The sequence below is a fragment of the Crotalus tigris genome, unplaced genomic scaffold (assembly GCF_016545835.1).
Source record: "Crotalus tigris isolate CLP2741 ecotype Arizona unplaced genomic scaffold, ASM1654583v1 scf7180000020588.15403103151:6194809, whole genome shotgun sequence".
NCBI classification, from domain to species: domain Eukaryota; kingdom Metazoa; phylum Chordata; class Lepidosauria; order Squamata; family Viperidae; genus Crotalus; species Crotalus tigris.
In genome coordinates, this window is record NW_024098092.1 from 923347 (window position 1) to 946359 (window position 23013).

Below are 23013 nucleotides of genomic sequence, written 5' to 3' on the forward strand. Positions count from 1 at the left end.
CGGTGCTGTACAGTATTGGGGGAGAGGAAGGGGGGGGGCGAGACCACGTCGTGAAAGGGAAAGTGGGGGGGGGGAAGGAGGGGGACAGGCGGAGAAGCGCAGAGAGACGAAATCGGCTCGGCTTTTGCAACTAGCTTGGAACCCTAAGCCCCCCCCTCCGCCCCCCCCACACACACTTCCCATCATCCCCAGCTATTTTGGACAGGGGGTCGAAGTTGTAGTCCCGGAGGGTGCCGGCCAGGCTGCGAGGGGACAGATGCATTGCTCCCCCCCCCAGACAGAGTTATGATGATGATGATTGCACCCGCTGTGGTTTAAAAACTTGCAACTGCCCCATCAGATCTATTTGGACAGGAACCAGAGGATTGCTTCCCCCTTGCTTGGGGGGGGGAAGGGGGGGGAAGACCCCCAACTGTGTCTGGAAAGCAGGATTCCCCACCCCTCCGCCCCAAGGCCCTGGGAGAAGATTCCTCCAGAGGGATCTGGCTTCCCTTGGGATCAAAGGGAGGAGGGGAAAGGATAGCAATGCAGGCTGCTTACCATGCCCCCCCCCTGGAGAACTCCACCTGACTTCCTCCCCTAACAAGGAGGGGGGGGGGATGCAGGGACTTTAGCTGCCCAGCATTACAACCACAGATCACTGCCGGCTTGATCTAGCTGGTCTCCCCCACAATCCACTTCCAGGGACAGTCTGGTCAGCCTGTTTGGGGGGGGGGGGTTAGGCCAGCAACCACATGCTCAGATGAATTGGTATGGGAGAGTGGGGGTGGGGGTGGTAGGAGGTTGCATAGAAAAGATCTGGGTGATGCAAAAGGGCTGGGGAGATGGGAGTTGTGTCCCCTAACCCTCCCCCCCCCCCCGCCAATCCAGCTTTGCCTGTTAGGAAAATTAGGGGCTCCTTAAATCATATGCATGACAAGGCACTTCTCCCAGTTGAGCACTGCATCTTACCTGGGGCACCGGAGAAGGCAGGCAGGCAAGGTATAGCAATGGATTTGAAGAAGACATGTGGGACAGGACAGGAGAGGACCAGAAACATGTCAAGATCAGGGCCAAAAGGGGGGGGGGAGAGAGAGAGAGAGAGAGAAACAGAAAGAGAAAGAAACAGAGAGAGAGAGAGACAGAGAGAGAGAAAAGAGAAAAACAGAAACAGAAAGAGATAGAAAAAAGAAAAACAGAAAGAAAAAGAGAGAGAAAAACAGAGTCAGACAGAGACAGAGAAAAAAGAAAAACAGAAAAACAGAAAGAAAGAGAGAAAAACAGAAAAACAAACAGAAAGAGAAAGAAAGAAACAGAGAGAGAAAAACAGAGAAACAGAGAGAAAGAAACAGAAAGAGAGAAAGAAAGAGAAAAAAACAGAAACAGAGAGAGAGAAACAGAAAGAGAGAGAGAGAGACAGAGAGAGAAGAGAAAAACAGAAACAGAGAGAGAGAGAGAGAGAGAGAAAGAAACAGGGAGAGAGAGAAATTGTAAACAGCCTAGAGGAGATTTAAAAAAAGCAAACAAACAGCTGAGGGGTCCTGGGTGCCCTCTGAGCTTGCTTGTTTCCTTGCAGATGTCTCACAACCCAAAGTAGGTATCATCATCAGTGCTAGAAAGCAGGAGGAGGAGGAGGACGACAATGATGGGGTCTTTGGTACTCTCTGAGCTTGCTTGTTTCCTTGCAGACGTCTCACGACCCAAACTAGGTAACGTCATCAGTGCCAGTCCCAGCGATGTTACCAAGTTCGGGTCACGAAACATTTGCAAGAAAACAAGCAAGCTCAGAGAGGGCCAAGGACCGGTCATTGCAAGCCTGAGCTATAAATAAACAAATAAAAAATAAACTAGCTGGAGTAAAACCATGCCCACTCACCCAGGATCCAGAAGTACTTAGGATCCACTTCTGAACTAGGGACAGGAGAAAGACAGCTGAAGACGACGCGGGCTAGCTAAGGAGGCGCCATTGAGGGCTGCTCCCAGCAACTCCGGACTCCCTTGGCACGCCACCAAGGCTGACTCTGCGGGAGGTGGGAAAACTCCGAATGGTTCACAGCTTATAGGAGCAGGGGTGAGAGGCTTCCTCTCCCTTTACGGTGGACTCATTCCTGCTGAAATGTTCCCCCCTGGAACGACACCCCGGTCCTTGGCCTACCCAGGACTCAATGCTAATTACACAGAGGTAGACTGCGGCTACCGCTGGAAATTCCCTGCAGCCACAGGGGGAAAGCCAAGGCAGAGCCTCTAAGCCAGCAGCCACGGGATTGTTGGCTGGGTGGAGACACAAATAGGGAGGATGGGAGGGGTGGGTGGGCAGCGTCTGGTTGGCAGGAATTCCCAGCTGCAAAAAAGGCAGTTTCAGACTTGACTGCAAAAGGCAGCCCAGCTCTCATATTTCGTTTTTCTAATTCTCCTTCCGTTGCTTGGAACGCAAGCCTTACTGCAAAGGGGGAGAGCTATTATATTCCTTTCCCTGGGGGTTTTTCTGCACCATTTGGGGAAAAAAAAAAAACCCCAAACCTCAGATTGCCTTCTCCCTAGTGCAAATTAGACACTTACACACACACACACACACGCACGCACACACACGCAGGCAGGCAGGCAGGCATACATACACACACACACACACACACACACACACACACGCAAGCACGCACGCAGGCAGACAGGCAGGCAGGCAGTGTTGTCCTTGGTGATCAAAGATTCTTGGGAAAAGGATCAGCAGCCAAACCAATGCTGGGCTGAGAGAGAAAAAGTAAACCGGGAAATGACAGCAATTGAGTGGGATAATTTAAGCCACGATAGCTGAGCTGCCTGCCGGGAAGAACAACAGCACTCCATCTAAGAACAAGACTAACGAACCAGAATAAATTAACGGTCTTCCTAGGTTGGGAGACTTAAGCTTGGAAGGCAACCTCAGCCCTGCCCGATTTGGGCCTGGACAAGGCTGCTCCCGTTTACGCAATCGGAATAGAGCTGGATGGGACCTTGGAGGTCTTCTAGTCCATCCCCCTGCTCAAGCAGGAGACCCTATACCATTTGAAAGACAAGGGGCTGTCCAGTCTCTTCTTAAAAACCTCCAGCGATGGAGCACCCACAACTTCTGGTGGCAAGCTGTTCCACTGGCTAATTGTCCTCGCTGTCAGGAAGTTTCTCCTTAGTTCCAGGTTGCTTCTCTCCTTGGTCAGTTTCCAACCATTGTTTCTCGTCCTGCCCTCCGGTGCTTTGGTGAATAACAATAACAATAATAGCGGAGAGTGCTCAGCCAGGCCAGGAAATTGTCCTGCCTTCAGGTGTTTTGGAGAATAGCTTGACTGCCTCTTCTTTGGGGCAGCCCCTCAAATATTGGAAGACTGCTATCCTGTCACTGCCATCTTTGCTATTATTGGAACAGTGCTATCGTGTCTTTGTAGTCATTTTGATTAATACTGCGAATCTTTTGAAAAAGTGGAATTCTGATTTTTTTAAAAAAGGAAGGAAGGAAGGAAGGAAGGAAGGAAGGAAGGAAGGAAGGAAGGAAGGAAGGAAGGAAGGAAGGAAGGGAATACAGAATAACAGAGCTGGAAGGGGCCTTGAAGGTCCTCTAGTCCAGCCCCCTGCTCAAGCAGGAGAACCTATACCATTTGAGACAAGCGGCTGTCCAGTCTCTTCTTAAAAACCTCCCGTGATGGAGCAGCCACAACTTCTGGTGGCAAGCTGTTCCACTGGCTAATTGTCCTCGCTGTTAGGAAGTTTCTCCTTAGTTCCAGGTTGCTTCTCTCCTTGGTTAGTTTCCTCTGTGCAACCCTTTGGAGTCTCAAAACCAAAAGACTTTCCCGGTGACCCTTGGACTCCTACCTGTCTTCATTTCCCCCCTGGCTGGGCCAAGGGGTCAGCCTCTGTTTTGAGGATAGCAACAAAGGATCTCTGATTGACCCCGAGACTCAAAACTCAGATTTGCCCTGGAAATGCTGCTTTTCTTCTTCTGAGAAAGAGAGCGGCTGTGTTTGCATGAAATAAACAAATACTTTTATATTCCCAGGCAAGCAATTACAGACGGAGGTACCATCCCCGGAGGTGAAAGGAAATGCGTTCCCAAGTTATCCCGGGGAGAGCAGAAGAAGGGATAAAAGCAAGGGGGGGGGAAAAAAAAAACGGGAGATGCACAAGACATTAAGAATCCAGCTGAGATGGTGTTTTTTTCCCCCTCCTGCTGCAATTAAGCTTAATAGCCTTGGGTGAAGCTATTTGTTGAAAAGGGTTGGGGCTTTACATTGTAAAGCAGTGGTTCTCAACATTTTTAATGCCGCGACCCCCAACCGGTCGTAAGTCGAGGACTACTCAACCGGTCATAAGTCAAGGACTACTCAACTGGTGCAGCCAATAGAATTAGACTTGGTCCAATTAGAGTCTTTTATTCTATTGGCTTTCAAAAGCCAATAGAATAAAAGGGAGTAGCACAGCTAAGGAAAAAGGGGGGAAAATGGCGGACTGCATTGTTTGGCGACCCCCGTGAAATGGTTGTTCGACCATTCTTCTTCTTCTTCTTCTTCTTCTTCTTCTTCTTCTTCTTCTTCTTCTTCTTCTTCTTCTTCTCCTCCTCTTCCTCCCTCTTCTTCTTCTCCTCCTCTTCCTTCTTATCCCTTCTATTTCTTTTCTCCTCCTCCTTTCTTCTCCTTCTCCCTTCTTCCTCTTCTCTTCCCCCCTCCTCTTCTTTCTTATCCCTTCTTCTTTCTACTTTTCTCCTCCTCCTCCCTTCTCCTTCTTTCTTCCTCTCCTCCTCCTCTTCCTTCTTCTTATCCCTTCTTTTTTCTACTTATTTTCTCCTTCTCCTCTCCCTTCTTATTCTTTCTTCTTTTTTTCTCTTTTCTTCTCCTCCTCCTCCTCCTCCTTCTGTTTTGGGACACATCCACCCAACACACAACAAAGCACATCCACACAAGCCTGAGGGCCTTCCTTGAGATGTCAGCAAGGCCACACGATTGACCTGCCTCCAGATGTGCCTTTCTAAGCCGACGTTTCCTGCAGCTTCTCTGCCAGGCCAAGGCAGGGCTTCCATGAGGAATCCTGTAAAATATCTTGACAGACCAACTTCCTCAAACGTGGGGCTCATTTTCTTCAGAAACCCAAATTTAATTCCCAACATTTCTAAGTAGGTCGTTGCTCGTCCGTATCTTTGCACGCAGAACGCTCAGCCCAGAGGAAGCCTAAGCTTCCGGCGTTCCTTTTAATAAGAACCATGAGGACTAGGCTCTTAGGCTTTACACCCCAATTCAGGAGGATTCAGCTAGGCGAGGTTAGGCGAAAGTTTGACATATTTCATTAGCCGTGCCAAGCATTTCTGTACCTGATTCTCTCCAAATATTTAGGAACCCAATTCCCAGAATTCTCTATCCGAAATATTGATTAGGAGCTCAAATCCAGCCAGGCTGGGGAAACAGAGGGTTCTGCCTGCAATTCAGCATCTCTCCACAAGGGGCACCTGCACTTCTAAATCCAAGCATCCATGGCTCCCAGCAAATTTGCCGGGCGCTCAAGGTTCTAGCCCTCATTTCTACTTCTACCTCTATTTCTGCCACTGAAGGTGGGACTGCTACAGAACTGTGAAGAACAGAAAACTAAAAGGTAAGCATTCGTCCGGCTTTGAAAAATTCCCTTTTCCAAGTACAATTTTTTGTCTCTAAAACTAGGATCGGGGAATTAAATTAGGCTGCAGGTGGGGAATAAAAAAAACAACCCCATCTCCTGCTGGTGTTCAAAGTTCGTAATACAGCAGCTGGGCCTTTCATGAGCCCAGGAAGACTTCTGACAGATGCTCACCCGCGGGGGAACTGTCAATCAAAGCAGGATTGTCGCCTTCTCCCCCCCCCACCAGTCTCTTAAAACCCACTGGGAATGCAAGGAGTGAGGAACAGGCAAGAAATGGGGGGGGGAGTTCTTTTCCCCTCAATTTCCAATTTCTCTCCAGGTTCACAAGCGGCACCTTCCTTCCACAGCTGCCGAATATTCTCTGCTCTCCTTGTTACACGTCGCAGCATCTTTCGCGCTGACCCGCCAGCGGCCGGTATCCCAAAGGTGCTTTTTCACAAGGCAACTGGACTTTCTTGTTTTTCTTTGAAGGTAACCATGACCAGGAGGACAAAGGATCTCCACGCACCTCAAGTGGCTGGTAGAGGATGTGTTAAGACTCAAATCCTGCTCGCCCACCTTTGCGAGTTCCTTTTCTGCAGACTGCTTAAAATTCTCTCTCGGCCCATTCTGGCTGGCGCAAGGTATTTTTTTCCGTAAGGAAGAACAAGAGGCGAGCCTCCTGGAGTCTTCTCCCAACAGAGAGCTCCCTCAAAAGTCAGACTTTGATGTCACCTTCCTCTTGACACGTCCTCCCATGCTTTTTCTCTGCTGGGGCATGTTTTCGTGCAGGCAGACCCACTTCAACCGCTTTATCGCTTGGCGTTCTTTCCCTAATCTGGATTAGGGAAAAGCAGGGAATTTTAGACGCAACCCCGCCACTGGAGACGGCAAAGCTCCCCTTAAGAGACGACTCTGCAATTTTGGGCTGCAGCCTCAAAGGCTCCAGAGCTTTGTTCGGGCCGTGATCTTCTGCTCCCCTCTGGATTTTCCAAGGAGAAGATTTCAGAGGTCCTAGCTCTTGGTGGCAGACGGTGCCCCGCTCACCGGGAGGGTTTCCACTCCTTGCTTTCCTAATGAGCCGTGGTGTGCAATATGGAATTAAGACGATCCAAGTTATTAATTGTCTACAACAATTAAGTCTCGAAGCCTAGGCGTTCCGGGCCCCTTTGGACTACATGCAGAAGCCAATTAGAGCCTCATCCATATTCATGGGTCTTAATCCACACGCTGCCAGCTTTCGGCCCCAGCTGCCCTTCCCACTCTGTTTGGCAGCCCGGGGATGTGGAACCTTCCCTCCTTTTTTTTTTTTTTTGCATATGTTGGCTTAGGTGAACATAAAAGCAAATATTTGATGCGGTCTTGATTAGTGCAGATCAAGCTCGCTCCCGGCTGAATCTGCTCCCGGCATCTGAAAGAGAGATCTGACTCGGAGTCCAATATGGTCGATGCGGCTGGGTTCAACTCTTCCTTGACCCTGTCAGATCCCTGCTGGCTGAGTCTTCACCGGGCCAAATATATATATATATATATATTTTCCCCCTGTTCCTTGGTGCTGTAATATTTAACCTCTTCCACGCCTGTGATCTGCAAACATCTCGTGCTCATCTTGACGTTGGATGCTCCTTAGCAACCTTAGCCAAGGAACGGTGAGGAAGGATGCACAAAACTGTGTGAAGGTGTGGAGCAATGCCGCACCTTATTATCTCAGAATAATAATTACCGCTTTTTAAGCTTAAGGGAGGGGGGGAAAGATGGTTAAGTCACCGAGGACTGCGTTTCTGGCGGGAGTTTGATAGCTTGTTCTTTGAAATAGTAAGGGGAAACACACACACACACACACACACATGATTTGCTACTGAGATGCAGAACCTTGTAATATCCACCCCCCCAGAAAGGAATATTCTACATCTGGGGGAAGAAAGTATGTTTGATCTTCTGCGACTGAATAAATGAAACTTCCTTCCATCCCTGCCCCAGACAGACTGCTGGAATTTTGCTACTGTCCATCATCTGCAAAGGATCCTGGGAAAATCCTCCGAGGCTGAACAAGAGATGGAAAGAACAGTCACCTCATTCTAATTTTTCCCAGCCAGGTTCGAACAATGAGACGTGGTTTTTCCACACACACACACCCGCGAGAGCCACACGGCAGCCTTGGAAAATTCGACAGCTGCATTTTACCCAAAGGTTTGCTTTCTTATATATATTTGCTCATCACGACTCCTCATCCTATATGCCAAGGTTTTGCAATTAAAACAGAAAGGAGAAACGTGCACGGCGGGGATGGGGAGAAGCGCTAATCAGAGCTAAATGAGATTGTCTCCAAAAACGTTGGCGCGTAGCCATTTCGTATCTCTTGATTAACAAAATCTGTTCAATTGCCAGAACGTGATTTCTCCCAAGTTGTTTCAGTTCCCCCCCACACCCGCCCGACGGATTGCTTTCAATGGGCATTCTTCAAGGCCGGGCTCTTCCGCGTGGTTTCACACAGCCAAGCTGGAAGAGACCCACCGCTTTTGTGTGTGGCTAAAACAGCTTCATCTGGGCAGAAGAGGGAGTTATCCATCATCCCGGGGGTGGGGACGGGGGGGGGGAGCCACAAAAAACTCGGCCTTGCAAGACTACAGAACATTTAGAGGAAAAAGCTAAGTCACAGTGGGGGAGTTTGCAATGGTGCTTTTCCGATCCTGTTGGCCTTCAAATGTTTTTTTTTTAAAACTCCAACGGCCTGACTAATTCCCACAGGCTGACAGTCCCCTGGAAATTTTACTTTCCTTGCATTATCACCTAAAGATGAATGCTCAGGCTCCTCTCCTGTATAAGGTTACGGGGTGGGGGGGAGAGGGGGTTGAAGATTATATAGTGCTTCAGGTTTAAAACCAAAGGTCTTCAAACTCGGCCCTTTGATGACTTGTGGACTTCAATGCTCAGAATTCCTCAGCCAGGCAACTCTGGGAGTTGAAGTCCACAAGTCATCAAAGGGCCAAGTTTGAAGAGCCCTGAGCTAGAACATAAAGAGTTGGGACACCTTGGAGGTCATCTAGCCCAACCCCTTGCTCAAGCAGGAGAGTCTATACCAGGGGGTCTTCAAACGTGGCCCTTGGATGACTTGTGGACTTCAACGCCCAGAATTCCTCAGCCAGCGTTTGAAGACCCCTGTTCTAAACTCTCTTCCCCCTCTCTCCCCCCCCCCCAATTCTTCCTTTCTCTTCCTTTCTTGGATGTCTGAGGTCTCTTGTTCCATAATCATTCCTCCACTGCTTTAATAGGATGTTTTTATTACTTTTTTTTTTTTAAAGAGGTGAACCTTGGGAACCGTAATTCTGAACATATCAATTAAAAAAAACCCTAGTTGGGGAACAATGCACGTGTGGATACTTTGGTGTGCTTTCAAATCAACATGTCAAAATTGGCTTTTTCTGGGGAAAAGCAGCACCAAAACAGAGGATTAGAAGAGAGGCAGGCCGTTCCTCCTTTCCTGAAAAACTTCTGCCTCCCCCCCGGATGTTGGCCAAAGGCCCAAAGACTGGGCAACACTGCCTTTCCTACATTGGTGTGTTTCATGTAGGGGCTGCACCACAGTGATAGAGCCTCATCTTGGCCTCCCATATTTAACATGCTTCCCTTCAAAAATATTCTTGCTGGAATGGAACAGAGTGGAGTGGAAGGGAAGGGAATAGAATATGGAATGGAATAGAATAGAATAGAATAGAATAGAATAGAATAGAATAGAATAGAATAGAATAGAATAGAATAGAATAGAATAGAATAGAATGGAATAGAATGGAGTGGAGTGGAGTGGAGTGGAATGGAATGGAATAGAATAGAATAGAATAGAATGCAGAGTGGAGTGGAGTGGAGTGGAGTGGAATGGAATGGAATGGAATAGAATAGAATAGAATAGAATAGAATAGAATAGAATAGAATAGAATAGAATAGCATGCAGAGTAGAATGGAGTGGAGTGGAGTGGAGTGGAGTGGAGTGGAATGGAATGGAATAGAATAGAATAGAATAGAATAGAATAGAATAGAATAGAATAGAATAGAATAGCATGCAGAGTAGAATGGAGTGGAGTGGAGTGGAGTGGAGTGGAGTGGAATGGAATAGAATAGAATAGAATAGAATAGAATAGAATAGAATCCAGAGTGGAGTGGAGTGGAGTGGAATGGAATAGAATAGAATAGAATAGAATGCAGAGTAGAATGGAGTGGAGTGGAGTGGAGTGGAATGGAATAGAATAGAATAGAATAGAATAGAATAGAATAGAATAGAATAGAATAGAATAGAATCCAGAGTGGAGTGGAGTGGAGTGGAGTGGAATGGAATGGAATAGAATAGAATAGAATGCAGAGTGGAGTGGAGTGGAGTGGAGTGGAGTGGAATAGAATAGAATAGAATGGTATGTAATGGAATAGGGAATCAAATGGAATATAGAATGTAATATGGAATGGAATGGAATGGAATATGGAATGGAAATAAATGGAATATGGAATATGAAATGGAACAGAATATGCAATGGAAATAAAATGGAATTTGCAATGGAATATGCAATGGAATGGAATGGAACGGAATATGCAATGGTGGAATATGCAATGGAATGGAACGGAATATGGAATGGAAACACAATGGAATATGGAATGGTGGAATATGCAATGGAATGGAACGGAATACGCAATGGAAATAGAATGAAATGGAATATGGAATGGTGGAATATGAAATGGAATGGAATGAAATATGGAATGGAATAGAACGGAATATGGAATGGAATAGAATGGAACGGAACATGGAATATGGAATAGAAAGGAATGTAATGGAATACGGAATGGAATATGGAACAGACTGGAATAGAAACCAGGCAATCAACAGAAAAGCACACCAGACAGTAGACCAATGTTTCTCAATCTTGGCCATTTGAAGAGCTGTGGACTTCCAACTCCCAGAATTCCCTAGCCAGCATCAGAGACTCGCAGAGGGGAATTCTGGGAGTTGGAAATCCACAACTCTTCAAACTGGCAAGGTTGAGAAACGCCGATATAGACAATCATGTTAAGACTGGGGTTGTTTTTTTTCAGTGTTTCACTGAGGAATGAAAACACGCATATTGCATGCATATCGCATGTTGTGCGTGGGTTGGCCAGACTGATCCTTTCTTTTAGAATCATGGGGGGTGGGGGGTGGAGGAGAAGTGTTAATTCATTCACCTCATCCCAGGGGATCAGATTCCAAGGAAGTCCAATCTGCAGCCCAGATTTTATGCCGAAATCCCAGACGGGAGACGTTTCCCATGCCCCAGTTCTAACTCCAGTCTCATCCCTGTCAAAAATCCAGAGGCAAAAATCACAACTGTTTCCCTTCAACAATGCCAAATCACACTGCGCCTACTAGTATCTCTCCCTCCCCAGTCCAAACCCGTTGTGTGTGTGTTATTTTCCCCCCTGGCGCACCCGCAACGCAGCCTTGTGTATAACTGCCCTGTAAGCTGGCTTTATTATAAAAGTAAAGCGAGAACAAAAGGCAAGGAGAGAAAAGAAGGAGGGGCGGGGAAAAAATATCCAGAAACGTGGAAATCAAATAGAAAAGGGATCAGCCCCCCCCCCCGGATGGAGACCCATTAATTTCTTTTGTGTTTGTTCTGGGATTTTTTTAAACAACGGCACGCTCCGTGGTGGTTTATTATCAGACTTCCTCAGCTGTAAAACTCGCCTTCTCCCTGTCTCCTGCCCTCCGGAGATTTGCCAGGAAACCAGGGATAAAGCTACAGGCTCCACAAACAGAGATAGCGGCCCCAGCATCATACATCACCCTGGGGGGGGGGGAAACGCGGGCCTGCCCAAGGGTGAAATTACATTGTATTCTGTTTGGATAATTGGATGTCATCTACCACCCAACTTGTTAGAAGGCGAGGCTTCCCATCCTTAGCTGCTGCAGGGGAGGGAGACCCCCCCCTCAATCAGTCCAAGGGCGACCTGTCGATTTTGCCCCTTTGGAAGGACGACGGACCGGCCTATCTGTTTAGTCAAGAGGGGCCACAACTGGCCTGCAAACAGGGGGGCAGGATGGATTGCAGAAGAACCTCGGTCATGATGTCATTCACTTGGGGACAATTTAGGACCTTACTCCAGGGTGAAACCTTGACCATCACCCTCTGCTCTGGCGAGTTGGGTCCAGCTGCCTGGTCAGCACAAAGCCGGCCGGCAGGAAGCAACACACGCGCCAGTGATAATCAGGGTCCTCGGGGAAGAAAAGGATTGCTCTCCCAAAGCGAGACGCCCGCCCGCCGGCACCCTCGGTGGAGAGGAAGCCCATCCGTTGATCTGACAGCGTGGCTTGATTAATTGTTCGCCCTCTTCGCCCGGGATCAATTCATTAATTATCCTGCAAGATATGGGTGGTGGAGCCAGGCCCCTGATTTAAGCACAGCCCGTGATTTATCAAAGGAAGGGATGAAGGAAGGATGATTGGGAAAGGGGAGTGAGTAAGTCTGGCTGCATGGAATAAATACTGAATGTGTCCCTTCTCGTCTCCAAGTAGAGGAAGAATCGGTGTAAACTCCTGAGCTGTGTCAGACGCCCGTCTTAAGAGGCTCAGCGGAAGCTGGTCCCATATCTGAGCCTGCCAGAAACTCTAGGGCAGATTTTCCCTAGCGCCTTTCAGACTAGATGACCTCCAAGGTCTCTTCCAACTACTACTACTACTACTACTACTACTTTCTCTTCTTCTTCTTCTTCTTCTTCTTCTTCTTCTTCTTCTTCTTCTTCTTCTTCTTCTTCTTCTTCTTCTTCTTCTTCTTCTTCTTCTTCTTCTTCTTCTTCTTCTTCTTCTTCTTCTTCTTCTTCTTCTTCTTCTTCTTCTTCTTCTTCTTTTCTTCTTCTTCTTCTTCTTCTTCTTCTTCTCCTTCCTTCCTTCCTTCTTCCTCTTCTTCTTCCTCTTCTTCCTCTTCTTCTTCTTCTTCTGGATCATTGCACAGTCAGCCAGATGTTCAGACTGGATTTGGCATTTTTGTCTGCCTATTGAGTCCTTACCCAGGACCTGGGATAGGCAGATGTGGATGTTGGATGGTATTACAGATCTCGTCGCAGGATGGAAGCAGTTCCTAGTAGACAAGCAAGGGTGGTACCAATAGTCATAGGCGCCTTGGGTGCAATCCCAAAACAGCTGGAGCACCACTTGAACACCATCATCGGCATTGACAAGTTCGCCACTAATCAATTGCAAAAGGCGGCCTTACTAGGAACTGCTTCCATCCTGCGATGAGATCTGTAATACCATCAAACATCCATATCTGCCTATCCCAGGTCCTTGGGAAGGACTCGATAGGCAGACAAAAATGCCAAATCCAGTCTGAGCATCTGGCTGACTGTGCAATGATCCATGATAATAATAATAGTAATAATAATAGTAATAATAATTATTATTATTTTGGCAATGCCAAAGAGCAACTGGGGAAAATTTGGAAGGGGAAATTAGGAGAGATCGCTACTTAGGAGAGATCACTACCCAAAGATCATTGCTCCTATCCTGATTTCTCCAATCTTTGTTCTTATTGCACATACGGTCCTCAACTTACAGCGATTCATTTTGTGACCATTCCAAGTTACCCTGGCACTGAAAAAAAGCGACTCAGGACCCTTTTTTCACACTTGCGACCGCTGCAGCGCCCCCGTGGTCACGTGATCCAAATTCAACCGTATTTACGACTGTCGCCACGTCCCCCCCGGGGTCACGTGAACCCCTTCGGCGACCTTTTGACAAGCAAGGTCCATGGGGAGGGGGAGCCAGATTCACCTTAACGACCGGGTTACTCACTTAACGACTGCAGGGGGGTCTCTTTTAACAACTGTGGCAAGAAAAGTCGTAAAAAAGGGGGGGCAAACTCGGTTAACAAACGTTTCACTTAGCAACATATATTCGGGGCTCCATTGCGGTCATAACCTGAGACTAACTTGAGACTCGGGGAAGGGGGGGGGAGTCTAAAAAACTGGAGGGAGGGGGGAAACCCCCATAAAAGCAGATAAAAACATTAAATTAAAATGACAGCTCAGTATTCCATCGTGGCCAGTTTCAAAGGAAGCCGGGAGAGAGAGATGAGAGGGCTGGAAGGATTTAGATGAGAACGGGTGAGATTATGTTAGAAAGGGCAGTTATTACATTATTTGCCATTTAGATTTTAAATTCGGTCCTATCTTAAAAGCTCAGCGAGGATTACAAGACATTTTCTCTGGCCCTTCGCTCTGAGCCGGCTTCGGCTCGTTCAGTCGCCGAGAATGGGACTCTTGGAAAAGGAGGTGAAGTTCCACGTTATTCAGGCTAAAGCAGTGGTTCTCAATCTTTTTAATGCCGCGACCCCCAACCGGTCGTAAGTCGAGGACTACTCAACCTGTCGTAAGTCGAGGACTACTCAACTGGTGCAGCCCCGTTTGCAGAATGGGACTTTTGGCGGGCTCAGCAGGGCAGAGACAGCCTGGACAATTCCTTTGGCTTTTGAAAGCCAATAGAATTAGACTCTATCCAAGAGAGCCTATTCTATTGGCTTTCAAAAGCCAATAGAATAAAAGGGAGTAGCACAGCTAAGGAAAAGGGGGGAAAAATGGCGGACTGCGTTGTTTGGCGACCCCCGTGAAATGGTCGTTCGACCCCAAATGGGGTCCCGACCCACAAGTTGAGAACCGCTGGGCTAAAGGAAGGGATTGGCAATGCCCCCCCCCCAGCCCTTTCTACCGATGCCAAATACCGATAAAGAAGAATTAAAACGGGTGTTCTTAACGGAGTTTTTTCATGAGACAACTGGACTTGTTTTTTCTTCGAAGACGTTTCTCTTCTCATCCGAGAAGCTTCTTCCGCTCTGACTGGATGGTGGGGAAATGGAAGGATTGATCCTCCTTGCAGACAGCTGGTCGTTTGCATCCTTTGAGAGAGTCGTTGAGGCCACTTGGAAGTTTACCTGTGTCCTCGGGGTCATCTGAATAGTGCAAACGGGTGTGGAGTCTTTTTGGAACTGTTGAAAGGACGATCTATTGTCAGGAGTCTTCCAACTTGGCCCTTTTACGACTTGTGGGCTTCAACTCCCAGAATTCCTCAGCCAGGCACACATGGTATACAAAGCCCTCCAATTAGAAAGACTCAAGATGAGATGCAGAGTTAAATGTTGCAAAAAGACATCTTGTTTGGAGAAACACAAAGCTCGGTGGAGAAATATAAATATCCAGGTGACACTTCCTTTAAAAAAATATCTAATCTCAGCATATATGCTTCCCCAGTGTGATAGCATTTCTATATTTGGACATGCATTTCAACAGACGAAGCGACATAGCGTTTTAAGGCACGAATCCCACCGAGGATAGAAGGATAATTCAACCGCAAAGGGGGAATCGCTGGAGTGCTCCTCAGAACTGGAGCCTTCGGCCCTTGCTCTCAAGCAAACAACGTTCAAAACGCAAAATGTTGGTTTTTCCACAGGCATCCCCAGTGCAGCAAAACTTCAGGAAGCATTTAATCATTGGAATGGCTGCAATGGAGGAACAATTCTTTAGAAAACCTTTAGGGAAGTCTGGTGAAGTGTGATTATCTTTCAGGATCAGTTGAAAGAGAGTCCACTGCCAACCACGGTTTAGTTCCTTGGCCCACCCTTCCCACTGAAAAGAAGCTCTGGGGGTGAATGAAAGAAGAACGAGCCTGTTCATAGAAGCCAAGAGACTGCTTTGTAATCTCTCTCTTGTGCTCCAGTGACTCCTTTGCTGGCCATAATTAAATCTCTGAGGCTGGCTATTGAAAGGGCCGAGGAAGAAACGAGAAATAAGGAGAGATGCTCCCACTTTCAAAAGTTGTCGTTTTGGGCTGCTGTTACCTGCATTGGTCTCTCCCCCAACGCACCTGGCTAGGCAGAATGTGGAGAGAGGAACACTAGATTTTTAAAAATAAGAATAGAATAGAATAGAATAGAATAGAATAGAATAGAATAGAATAGAATAGAATGCAGAATGGAATAGAATGCAGAATACAATAGAATGCAGAACAGAACAGAATAGAATAGAATAGGGAAAGAAATAGAATAGAATAGAATAGGAACAGAATAGAATAGAATAGAATAGAATAGAACAGAATGCAGAATAGAATAGAATGCAGAATAGAACAGAATGCAGAATAGAATAGAATGCAGAACAGAACAGAACAGAATAGAATAAAATATGGAAAGATAATAGAATAGAATAGGAATAGAATAGGGAAAGAAATAGAATAGAATGCAGAACAGAACAGAACAGAACAGAATAGAATAGAATATGGAAAGAGAATAGAATAGAATAGAATAGAATAGAATAGAATAGAATGCAGAATAGAATAGAATAGAATGCAGAATAGAATAGAATAGAATGCAGAATAGAATAAAATAGAATAGAATGCAGAATGGAATAGAATGCAGAATAGAATAGAATAGAATTCAAATAGATGATAATTCTAGATATCTCAAAGGTACTTTTTCAAAAAGCAACTGGACTTCCTTTCTTTCCCTTTGAAGATGTTTCGCTTCTCATCCAAGAAGCCTCGTCAGGTCCTGCTGGTGAACTGCCAAACGTTTGGGCTACCCTCCCAATTTATTCACATCTCTCCTGATTCTTAACCACACTGGTTAAAAATGTTGGGGTGTGTTTTTCAGCATGTCCTGAGGGCACTCGGTGGGGGAAGGCTAGTTTGCTACACGAGATGAAAAAACTGAATTGAACGTCATGGCAACAGAGATTCCTCCAGACAGCACCCCAACACCACGGTGTACTTGTAAGCATGTCAGAAAGAGATCTGTTTAAACCTACCAAAGGGTGAAATGCATTCAAATTAAGGCGGCGCCATATAAAAACAGCCTGCCCTAGACCCCGTCAAGTCGCAAAGAGAGGGTGCCCTTAAAGACACCCATGCAACTACTTCTTTGGGTTTCAAACCCACGTAATGCAAAACAGCCAAAGCTTTAGCTGGGGTCGAGCTAGGCCGAGTTTTTATTAGGCAGAACTGCAAAGGCAAGGTCTGTTTCTATAGCAAACTACGGAGGTTCTGGTGTTTGTTATCACTTCGGAAAAGGAAAAAGCTAAAAATGAACGTCTCCTTCTAACCTGTAAAGTCCTTCAGGGCAGGCAGAGGAAATTTCACAGTTGCCCATGACTTATAAATCACAAACTGAATCAAGTATCTTGGCTGACTGCCTGCTCTGGTTCCTGAAAGTTAAGCCACATATTATCCTGCTTCTGGCAACCCAACAGAATGAATTAGAGTTAGAGTTAGAGTTAGAATAGAATGCAGAATAAAATAGAATGCAGAATAGAATAGAATAGAATTAGATAATAGAATAGAATAGAATTAGAATAAAATGCAGAATAGAATTAGAACAGAATGCAGAATAGAATAGAATTAGAACAGAATGCAGAATAGAATAGAATCAGATAATAGAATAGAATAATAGAATAGAATAGAATAGAATTAGATAATAGAACAGAATAATAGAATAGAATAGAATAGAATAGAATAGAATAGAACAGAATAGAATTAGAATAGAATGCAGAACAGAATAGAATAGAATTATGTAATAGAATAGAATAATAGAATAGAATAGAATTAGATAATAGAATAGAATAGAATTAGATAATAGAAAAGAATAACAGAATAGAATAGAATAGAATAGAATAGAATAGAATAGAATAGAATCATAAACCATAAGATATAAGACTCAGTGATGGTCATAAGATACTAAAGAAGCAATCGGCAGAAATCATACTAGGATACTAAATAAAACAATTCATATCAGCCATAAGATACAAGCAACAAAGTTATAGTCATAAGAAGATAAGGAATAGGTAGTAGGAAGGATGAGAAGGACAATAGTAATAGAGCCCTATTAGGTAGTTGTGGGAATTAGCTGTTTAGCAGAGCGATGGCATGGGAGGCGGGAACTGTCCTTGTGTCTAGTTGTTTTGGCGTGCAACGCCCTGTAGCATCGTCTTGAAGGGAGAAGTTGAAGCACTTTACAACCTGGATGTGAGGAGGGGGTCTGTGGATATTTTCCCAGCTCTCTTTCTGGCTTAGGAAGCATACAGGTCCTCAGTGGAAGGCAGGCGGGTAGCAACTGTTTTCTCTGCAGGCCTAACTGTCCGTTGAAGTCCGTGTCTGCCTCGTTGGGTTGCAGTGCTAAACCGTTGGGCTCAGACGGCGTTTTGGTGCCGACTATTTTTACCTTATTTGCTCAATATTCTGTTTGCATTAGGGCTGCCCGGCAACATCTCCACAATTACAAGCTGCTAAATCTCACAGGCAGGTGAATTTAAAAATATCAGCTTGCCCACGCAAGACGAGCAGAAACCAGAAGGGAGTAAGTGGGAGGGGGGGGGGATATGTTATTTTTGATCTGTGAAACATCCCAGGAGCTGGAAGGGATTTTTCCAATGAAGCCAGGCCTGGATTTAGAGGATGAAAAGAATCTCTCTTTGTCAGCTACCTTTACAGCACAGAATGCTCAACAGGCTCAGAGAAAAGAGAGAGTGTATGTGTTTTTCCCCCCTCCTTTCCTGGATGAACGTGTCTTTGTTTTTTATCATCTGCCTCGGAATTAAAGACGGGGTGGGGAGAAAACCACTAAGGCTGGTTCACGGGCGTCCCCTCCACCCTGAAGACACCGTCCCGTCTATCAGTGACATATTAGCTGTCAACCTTTTGATTGATGGCTACAGTGCTCCGGGGGAATGAATTACAGCCAGGCTCCTAACTATAAAAGAAGGCAAAGAGAGAGGGAATTGCTGCTGGAGCTACAAAATTAACTCTGCTTCTCCGGAATACACAGAGTGAATGCAAAACGCTGGGGTTGTTTTTTTTCTTTCCTTCCCCCCCCCCCTTCCATTTCTGAAATGAAATGAAGAACAAGGAAAGCTGTGATGGGGGAGAGGGGAGGAGAATCTGCTCAACTGTCACTTTCTCGGCTTATGGCAATGTGTGAACTCAGCTAAAGAGGAAAGGGAAAAATAAAAAAAGATCAGAGACGAGTGTGGGATGCTGTGGTTGTCAAAAGGCTGAAAAACTTACGGCGTTATCGTGCTGGGCGCAATGGCAGAAACCGCATTACCCTGCTGGGCTTTTGGAGATGGTTCCCGATGGGCCAACGTTGAGTGTCACCCCAGTGCCAGACCTGAGGAATGAAAAGAAAACGTAGTCCAGCATCAAGGGCTGTTTTAACTGAGTAACAGAGTTGGAAGGGACCTTGGAGGTCATCTAGTCCGACCCGCTGCTCAAGCAGGAGACCCTGTTCTATTCCAGACAAATGGCTGTGCAGTCTCTCCTTAAAAGCCTCCGGTGATGGAGCACCCACAACTTATGGAGGCAAGCTGTTCCACTGGTTAATTAGGACATTTTTCCTTAATTCTAGGTTGCTTCCCTCCATGATTAGATTTAATAATAATAATAATAATAATAATAATAATAATAATAATAATAATAAAATGAAATTGCTCTGGGACTTCAGAATTCAAACAGACAAGCACCTGCAACATAACACCCCAGATTTAACAATTGTCGATAAGAAAGACAAAAAAGTCTGGATAGTGGACGTGGCAGTGCCTGGAGATAGCAGAATAGAAGAGAAAGAACTGGAGAAGATAACAAAATACAAAGACCTACAAATAGCAATAGAAAGACTGTGGCAAAAGCAAGCAAGGGTAGTACCAATAGTAATAGGCTCCTTGGGTGCAATCCCAAAACAACTGGAGCACCACTTGAACACCATCATCGGCACTGACAAATTCGCTATTAGTCAATTGCAAAAGGCAGCCTTACTAGGAACTGCTTCCATCCTGCGACGATACCTGTAATACCATCAAACATCCACATCTGCCTATCCCAGGTCCTGGGTAAGGACTTGATAGGTAGACAAAATGCCAAATCCAGTCTGAACATCTGGCTGACTGTGCGATGATCCAAAATAATAATAATAATAATAATAATAATAATAATAATAATAAAGTTGGAAGGGACCTTGGAGGTCATCTAGTCCAACCCCCTGCTCAGGCAGGAAACCTTATGCCATTTTGGACAAATGGCTGTCCAGTCTCTTCTTAAAAACTTCCAGTGTTGGAGCATTCACCACTTCTGGAGGCAGGTTGTTCCACTGGTTAATTGTTCTCACTGTCTGGAAGTTTCTCCTTAATTCTAGGTTGCTTCTCTCCTGGATGAGTTTCCATCCATTGCTTCTTGTCCTGCCTTCAGGCTCTTTGCAGAATAGCTTGACTCCCTCTTCTTTGGGGCAGCCCCTGAGATATTGGAAGACTGCTATCATATCCCCCCTCATCCTTCTCTTCATTAAACTAGACATACCCAATTCCAGCAGCCGTTCCTTATATGCTTTAACCTCCAGTCCCCTGATCATCTTTGTTGCTCTTCTCTGTACTCTTTCTAGAGTCTCAACATCTTTTTTACATCGTGGTGACCAAAACTGGATGCAGGATTCCAAGTGTGGCCTTACCAAGGCCTTATAAAGTGGTATTAACACTTCACATGATCTTGATTCTATCCCTCTGTTAACGCAGCCTAGCACTGTGTTGGCCTCTTTGGCAGCTGCAGTACTTGAGATTTGAACTCAAGCCTTTCTCCACTGCATCCCCTCACCCAGCCCCATCCCAGCACAGATACTTGAAGAGCTGGTCTTCAGTTTTTCTACTGGGAGGTGGCAGGGTGGGTGAAAATACCTTTCCCCCCAAAATCAAGAAGGCCCACCAGGAACCAACTCATGCTGGCACTGTCCATGGTGCTGACAGAAAAAATACGCGGAAAAATGCTGCTTTTTTCTCTACATGCCCCCCACTCCTGAATACTGCAAATGAGGCATTAAAGTGATGAAAGGCCTGGCGTGATATATAAGGAGCCGGTGAAACGGGATTTACCATTCCAGGCCACAGGTATGTGCAAGAGAGAACATCTATTCCCATCTCCTCCGACATGGCATTTAAGATGAAAGACGTTCCCGGGGTCTGCGGACTACTAAAATCAGGGGAAGGTGGAAACTTGTTTTTCCAGGGCAGGCATAAATTTGCAAGACAGGGCAATGAAATGCGAAATTAATATCCTTTTGACAGACCGCGAGGGTGCTTAGTTCACTTTAATCAGAGCCTCCAGGACCCAATGGATGACAAGGCGCGTCTGTCCTTCAACCGGTTCTCATCGGAGGCAAACATGTCAGCTGTAAATTGGACTCCATCAAGCCCCCCGGAAGAATAAGGAGCGCCCGAGTAAATGGAACGGCAGAATTGATATTGACTTGGAATTTTAATACTCGGGGGAACATTAAAGTGCAATGCCCTTACAGGAATGGATGGGGAAGCAAGGAAGACCCCGCGCGGAGCCTCTGAAGTGGGCAGCGCAGAGAATATTGTGTCCATGTTTAAATGAATAAAGAAAACCCAGCAGAAGGATTTTGCAGTGGACCATTGTCTAACCCAAGATTCCTGATTAATGAATTTCCCAGGGTTTAAGTAACCAATTATTCAGCGCAAATGAATGTATTCTCTATCTTTGCGTTTCAGCAAAGGCGGAGGGGGCTCCCTCCCATCTCCCACCTCATCTCTTTCCTTTTAAAGAGAAAGGCCAGATAACGCGGGATAAATATATGTAGCGGAATCTAACATTTAATAACATTGACTAGATAGTGTCTGAGGAATAATGGCCAAGCTGTAATAAATCCAGCTTATCAACGTTTTTCGTTTCTTTTACTGCTTCTTCTGTGAAAAGCAGGCAAAAAAACCCCATGGGATTTTCTAAAAATGTAGTTAAAATGTAATTAGTTGTATTAATTAGCGATCAAACACGTTTTATTAATTTTAGGCCATCGTTTCCTATCGGCTCATACGAAGGGAAGACGAAAAGGGCAGATTCTGATGGCTGAATTCATTTTATCCTCATAATCAATGACTATTTTCCTACCTTTCACGCACAAACACACACGCACACCATTATTCTTGTGTGAAGATTTTAATTTTTTTTAATCAAATTGCACAAAAAACGGGAGAGCCGCAAACAAGCTGCACTTGCTTTTTATGTTTTTTTTTAAAAAAAACAAAACAAAACTTGTTTTTTTAGTTTCCTTTCTGTCTCCCGCTGAATAAGAAAGCATTTTTTGGCAAACGGAATAGACATAAAAACTCTGCAGAAGAAAGCAAAAGGAAGGCAATTGGAAAGCTCAGCTCTCTCAGAAGGAGACCAGGTCTTTCGGCCCAATTTCGCTAAGAAAAGCACAACCGGAGAGATAACGCTGAGGAGTGAACTGCAAATTAAACATTTTTATATCCCGGTTCAATTCCTCTGAATATTAGACAGCACAGCAGAGGGGGAAAAAATGTTTTTAAAAGGCAGGAGTTGTAACAGGAAGAGATAAATTGTACCGGTGCCAACAGCAGAGGTGATATTTTTATGCCAAGTCCGTGACTTCCAGCCTGTCTTTGAAAAAAATAAATAAAAAGAAATCTTTCTATCTGGAGTGGAGGCAAAGTCACAATTCGACAAACAACCCCAGGTTTTGCATGCAGGAATTCTCAAGTTCATTCCTCCCAGCGACCGAGCAAAATGGATCGATATTTCGTGAAAACAGCACGAATTATTTTTTTTTTAAATAATCCTCCATTTCTATCCTAAGTCTATAGCCTTCTGCAGAGCTACTAGGAATGTTCAAAAGGATTCGGTTTATCTAACCTTCATCTAATCGAGATGGAGAAGACACAGGCCCAGCCAAAATGGCATAAAATAAGTTGCCCTCCTCATCCCCCTTTCCTTTTGCACCACATGGTTTAGATTGCAGGTAGCCCTTGATTTACAACAATTCATTTAGTGACCGTTTAAAGTTGCAACGGATGTCAACGCTGCTAACATGGGATGTTTTTGCATTGACAACAGATGGAGATGCAGGCATTTTCTTCTTCTTGCTTTGAGATTTAGATGATGCTGGGAAGGGAGGGGAATGTGCGCGAGAAGTTAGCTAGACATAATAACACTGGACCTAGCGTGAGAACCAAGGTTATTGAAATAAGAGATGATAAGAATTGGCCGGGCTGGAGAGCTGGAGAGGAAGCCTGCCTTTCAAGCTAACTGGGGAATGTGATTTATGACTGTTAACTGGAGGAGGGAATTGTGCTTTGATACTATGTGCTCAGGGGAGGGGAATCCAGTTTTTGGCTTCGACTGTATTAGTGCCGATGCTATGCTATTCAAATAAAGATTCTTTAAAGTAAACAATGCCTCAAAGTTCTTTGAAAGAGTTTCATCTCTCGGAACCATGACAACGGTACTGAAATAGGACCGTTTTTCACAGTTGCAATCTTCGGAGCATCCCTGTGATCGTGTGATCTCAAAATTCAGGTGCTTGGCACGTTGTTCCCTATTTATGACCGTTGCAGTATCCCATGGTCACG

The 23013-nt window shown here is 45.4% G+C and overlaps 1 protein-coding gene across 5 annotated transcripts in view; it reads right to left on the reverse strand.

The window, feature by feature from the left end:
- The window catches only part of DISP3 (dispatched RND transporter family member 3), a 92904-nt gene that overhangs the window by 46016 nt on the left and 23875 nt on the right, over nucleotides 1-23013 (reverse strand). For 4 of the 5 annotated variants that reach the window (XM_039367783.1, XM_039367780.1, XM_039367778.1 and 1 more), the window contains one exon: nucleotides 18647-18749. The gene's annotated coding sequence lies outside the window, so the exon portion shown is untranslated. Of the gene's footprint in view, nucleotides 1-1855; nucleotides 2198-18646; nucleotides 18750-23013 lie in introns of those variants that run through there. The other variant, XM_039367782.1, reaches the window with a different exon arrangement.